The sequence below is a fragment of the Podarcis vaucheri genome, assembly GCF_965113315.1.
Source record: "Podarcis vaucheri genome assembly, chromosome: 3".
NCBI classification, from domain to species: Eukaryota; Metazoa; Chordata; class Lepidosauria; order Squamata; family Lacertidae; genus Podarcis; species Podarcis vaucheri.
Window position 1 is genome coordinate 31,894,879 of NC_138761.1, and position 6,455 is coordinate 31,901,333.

Consider the following 6,455-nt stretch of genomic DNA (forward strand, 5'->3'; position numbering starts at 1 on the left):
CTAGGCTGCCCCTGGCTACCCTCCTTGCTGAGCCTCCAGCTGACAGTTTGAGTGGTGGGTGCGAAGCAATGTCAGCTTCTGAATGGCAACCAAACATGCCTTCCATCCACAGCAGCTTCCCACCATTTTCATTCCCCCAAAATGCCATGCCTCAGCTCTCTTGGCCTGGGCCTGGGTGACTTATTATGGCAGGCAGCCATTGCAGATGGGAACCAAGACTAACTTCCTTTCAAAACGCACCACCACCAGCCCACCATGATAATGTTGTCTAGGGTCTCAGTGTGGAAGGTGGTAAGAAAAAATGTGTGACTATATGACAGGGTATTGGGCAGTGGGGGGCCATCAGCACCCTCATTCTAAGGACCCCCTGAAGTCTAGCTGTGGTCCAGCATGGCAGACAGATACTTAATCAAATTAAAATATCAGTCAGACATCAGTCTTTCTTCTCCCCATAAAGCATTGGGTAGGCTGTTCACCCTTTTATTTTTTTTAAGGTGCCACATATACATATATCCATTTGTGCGTTTATCATTTGTCTTGTTTCTAAAAAGCTGGTAACATTTTTAAAAAGTTGCATAGCTGCTCTTGGAATTAGTGTGTGCAGCTGGGCTGGTGATAATATGGGCACTAGCCAATCAGCACTGTTCACAGATGGCCCTTCCTACAATCTTGTAAATATTATTATTATTTAGAATTTGACCCTGAAAAAAGGGGGGAAACCATTTGTACTTAATGCAGCAAAAGTGCTTCCAAACCAGCCCCACTGCTGAACAAAAGTTAAATTGATCACCCTGTTTTTTTGCCAGGCAGCTCTGCAGATCTCTATGACAATTTGCCCAAAGCCTTAATGGGTCACATCAGGCCATTGACTGGGAATAGTCCTTCCTCTAAAACCCACAGTGTGATAGTTTTGTAGATTTTAAACTTGTGGTGCTGTCAAATAAGTGCTCAAGGTTCCTCGCTGCTCCTCTGCCTCCCCAAAGAACTCAATTCTCAGAGTAATGCACCAGGGTAATAATTTAATTCTACAGCGAACAAAAGCAGTCATACAGAAAATTAAAATGTTTCCCTCCCTCTCCCCTCGAAACCAGCAACAACAGAACAAGGTTGCATCAATACTAGCTCAAGAGCAGAAAAGCACTTCAGTGCTTTAGCCTCGGCTGTTCTTTTCATTCAGCCTATTGGTGACGTCAGTCTGGCACTCATAAAATCCTAATTAGCATATCACCTTGTGCGTTGTAATGTACAAGTGGAGCAGTTCCTGATTCTCTCTGGCATGCTAGCTCAAAGAGATTAAGAATCATAAAAATCCTCTGCGCTTCACGCAGTGACAACAGCCCAATGAGGCTAACGTATAAAAAAAATCCTGACATGATCCTCCAAGGGGATCAAGATAAAATGTAAGCGTTCCAGTTTCTGAACTACATTTAGTTGAGCCTGGTTCTGGGATTTCCTACAATACTTCTAGATGCCTGCATCCAAGCAGCAAGTCTGCCCACATCAAGAGCCAGGGTGGTGTAGTGATTAAAGCGTCCGACTAGGAGCTGGGTTCAAATCTGCAACTGGCCATAAAGCTCACAGGGTGACGTTGGGCAAGTCACTGTCTTCTCTCAGCCTAACCGACCTCACAGGGTGGTTGTGGAGATTAAATGAGACGAGGGGAACCACGTACGCCACCTTGAGCTCCTTGGCAGAAAGATACCTACAGCACCCAGCTGTCATTATAGGCCACCCACACCCTGCATGTGAGGGTGGGGCAGCTGTGGAATCTGTCAGGATCAGTAAATTTAATTCTCAAATTTCGTATGTTGAAAGGAGCTCTTGGCAAAGCAGATTGTATAGTTGGCTGCGTTCTATCTGTGTATGCGGGATGTGTACTGAGTGCTAATATGCCTTCTAGCTTTCCAGACTGCACTGGGGGAAAGCGCCAGGCCTAGCAATCTAAGAGTGAAAATTTTCAGTCTGGACTCTTAACACAAACAGCTCTGTCACTAAGCGCCCAGACATTGCAAGAAAAAGTTGGCCTTCATCTAGCAAAAGGCCATTATTAATAGTTCTTCCACACTGCCAATCTTTTTTTATGGTGATTCATCAAAATAAGATGTGTCCTTCAGCTTCTTCCCAGGCTCCGGAATGATAAGATGTTTTATTGTCCTGAGAGTTTAAAAAACAGTCAAAAGTGCCAGCAGCCATAACATTCAGATAACTCACTCCAGGAAGGAAGGAAGGAAGTTATGTTCAACACGATCCTCCCATTTTCAGGTTATTTTTCAGTGTCTCTCCTCTGAGAACCAACTTAACCTGACAACCAAGACAGGAAAAATAACACACACAAACAAATGTACCTTCCCCCATCTTCTATCTAGAATTGATTCAATAAATTTATCATTTCCCAAATTCCCCTGAACAAATTATTAATGAAAAAAGAATGAAGATGTAAAAAAAAATCAAATCAGTAACATCTTGCTTTGTGGGAAAAGTTTTTACACCTTTACTGAGCGTCAAAGTTGCTGCTTTTCTGGCTCCACCAAAGAGGACAATATCTAGCCTCTCACCACCGACATCATTCGCACAAGTTATTTCAGTTAGTTTAATTGAATGGCTTTTATTTTGTCAATTTCCTGACATTTATACATATTTGTGAAGGATGGTTGGTGCACTTTGCGAAGGGCTGTGGCCTCTGGGAATTTGCCTCCATCAGAAAAATCAGATCTATGGGCTGTGAAGACATGCCAGTTGAAGGTATAATAATAATAATAATAATAATAATAATAATAATAATAATTTATACCCTGCCCACCTGGGTAGGTTTCCCCAGCCACTCTGAGAGGCTTTCAACAGAAACACGATGGCTAAAAGGGTACAGTATCCTAGGGACACAACTGAGAGCTCAAATTAAAGCATGAATAATGGACAGCAGTATGAAAATATATGACAGGTAGCAGGTCAAATTGAACAGTATCTGACAGACAACTTGCAAAAGAATTTAGTACATTTTATATTTCTCTTAAGAGTAGGGGCTGCTGACCCTCCTTGCTGCATTGACCAGTCCCACTTAGCCCTTAGCCCTTCCTCCACACCTGACCAGCCTCCCTTTACACTTCAACCCCCACTTATCCCACCACAGCTTGACCCAAGCCCCAAGCCCCTTCAAAAAGGGGGGTACTTCACAAAGCAGCTTGCTAAACTGCCCTGTAATCTATGGGTGAAGAGCAGTATAGAAATTTAATTAAAAATAATAATAACAACAACAACAATGGCCCAGATTCTCATGAATTGTTCTCTGTACCTCACCTTACCAACAAAGGTCCGTATAGTTAAAGCTATGGTTTTCCCAGTAGTGATGTATGGAAGTGAGAGCTGGACCATAAAGAAGGCTGATCGCCAAAGAATTGATGCTTTTGAATTATGGTGCTGGAGGAGACTCTTGAGAGTCCCATGGACTGCAAGAAGATCAAACCTCTCCATTCTGAAGGAAATCAGCCCTGAGTGCTCACTGGAAGGACAGATCCTGAAGCTGAGGCTCCAGTACTTTGGCCACCTCATGAGAAGAAAAGACTCCCTGGGAAAGACCCTGATGTTGGGAAAGATGGAGGGCACAAGGAGAAGGGGACAACAGAGGACGAGATGGTTGGACAGTGTTCTCAAAGCTACAAACATGAGTCTGACCAAACTGCAGGAGGCAGTGGAAGACAGGAGTGCCTGGCGTGCTCTGGTCCATGGGGTCACAAAGAGTCGGACACAACTAAACGACTGAACAACAAAGGTCAAGGAGATAATTATGCTCTGGAATAGAGTTGGAAGAGACCACCAGGGTCATCTAGTCCAACCCCTTGCAATGCAAGAATCTTCTGCCCAACATGGGACTTGAACCCACAACCCTGAGATTAAGAATCTCACGCTCTGCCGACTGAGCTATCCCGGCCCTCTTTGATAGTAGTTCCAACAGCATCTAATGACATCATAGCTGATCTTTGTGTTTGTGGTCTTGCATTTAGTTCCAATTTCCCATTCCTTTTAACTTCCGTACTTTCCTTGGTACTACAGAGGAATGATTCCAAGCAGACAATCGGTCCAGACATTGGTTTCCCACTGGAAGAAGAAACCACCAGGAATGTGGTGCATGTGGGATGCCCTTGCAATCACCCCTGCAAACCAGCAGTGAGAACCAAAGGCATAGCACTGGGCCCCGTAAGTTTGGTGGGCTGGCAGGAAGGAACACAGGCAAAGGCAGCTGTAGGATCTGAAAAGAGCTGAGGAGACTGGGAGCGCTTGAAACAATACTTTGCCATTTGCAATTAGAGCTGTCTGGACGTACCTTTAGGCCTGCAATACTTACATTTATTCTAGTTCTCTGGAAATCACATGGCCAAATTCTTTCTTTTAAAATTGGCTAGTCAGTAATCATGGGTAACACTTCCTCCACTCAAACTAGAATTGGGCTTTCCATAATTCCCACACACCTTTAATTTAAAAACAAACAAACAGAAAATACATCCAAAAGAAATTCTGAGCCTAATTCTGAGCCAGTGTGGTATAGTGGCTAAGAGTGGTAGACTTGTAATCTGGTGAACTGCGTTCACAATTTCTGTTCTCATCCTGAAGCAAAGTCCTTAACCCGAGGTACTATTTCTGGGTTAGCAGAGTCTGAAGCATCTGTAACCTGAAGCATCTGTAACCCGAGGTACCACTTTACATCCTAGCAACTGGAATTTGTCAGCCCTGCCTTGGCCTTATCAGATATCTGAATCTCAAGTACTGATTTGTCACCTCATGTAATGTTTCCATTGTAAATCACTTGGTGGGATAGAATCTGACTTTCATTGTAAACAATAGCAAACTTTCACTCTTCCTCTGTGTTACAGCGCTTGTATTATATTCTGAGGATTATACTGCTTGATCCTGATCTTGTTACCTGAAGCTACATAAAATCAGTTTTCATATTTCTTTAAATTACGTCTTTTGTTTTGCTTTGGGTTTTTTAATAGTAATATTTGGGGGGGAGGGTTAAAAAAATATATTAGCAGGAAACCTCAAGATTCTACAGACACCATCAGACAACGAAATAAGGCTCATCTCGCACCCCACCATCACTAAAAGCCTGCAACAATTTGATGAGTCTGGTTTCTCTCATGGTTCCTGAGCAGCCAGCAGGCTGATGAATGGAAATAGATCCATACTGGTAGGAACAGAAGAGGTTTCCTTATGCCAGGTCAGACCATTGATCCATCTAGCTCAATATTGTCTACTCTGACTGGCAGCTGCTCCCTGACGTTTCAGAAAGGTGTCTTGCCTGGAGATGCCAGGGACTGAGTCTGGAACCTTTTGCATGCAAGGCCTGTATTCTAACACTGAGCTACAGCCCTTCCAAGAACTCCCATTCAGAGCCAGCAATTCTAACCCAACAGCATAAATCGAGAAGACGACAAAGGTAGCAACAGCAACCTTTCCCTTAATTTCCCATCTCTAAACTGGGAATGATGTAGCCCTGAAATACCTTTTGTACGACAGGCATGCTAATGATCAGTGCTCTTTTTTTTCAGGGGGTATTCAAGGGTACGCAGTACCAGCACCCCTTGGGGAGGGTTAAAAAATGAGGCACTTATTGTTAACAACTTTATGGTGAGTACCGGCACCTATTTTTCTAGGGGAAAAGCACTGGTAATGATTGCAGAAGTGCTCAGACAGATGCAGTAATAATAGGGAAAGGACTGGATGGAACATGTGCTCCCTCTTCTGGCCAGCCATGAAAATGCCTGCAGCAGGTAGCAAAATGTACCACAACATATTGCCATTTCTTTTGAGTATCATAGAACCGAAGAGTTGGAAGGGACCCCAAGGGTCATCTAGTCCAACCCCCTGCAATGCAGGGATCCTATCCACAGCTGTACCCGGGTGGGTTCAAACCACCAACCTTCTGGTTAGCAGTCAGACACATTGCGCCACCTCAGCTTGAGGACTCTTTTCTATTAGGAAAGCCTTAACTCATATTTCTCAATATATTTTTATCAGTTGATCCGATATCTTGCTCTTTCCCACAGGGAATACACTGGCAAAGCAGCACCCAAAGTGATTGACCCCCTGCCCATCAACTGGTGTGATTGACAGGTGGGCATGGTTTGGGGGAAATGGCCTTGCGAGCCAAATTGGACCCCCAGGACAGAAGTTCCCCACTCTTGCTCTAGAAGAAGATGAAAACCTGGTTCACCTTATCAGTTGTTGCTGTTTTCGATGCCCAGTCTCTTGTGCCCTTTGGCAAACTCCCTTTCCCCCAACCCCACACACACTTTGAGTGGTTGTATGGAAGTGTAGATGTCAAGTGGGATTTTGGCGACAGCTCAGAAAAGAAAGAAAAGTAAGCTGCGACCATGCCATTCGTCCTCATGGAAATCTATTTTATGGGTTTCTCAGTCTGCATCACTGGTTTTTCTCCACATGAAAGAGCCAAAGACAAC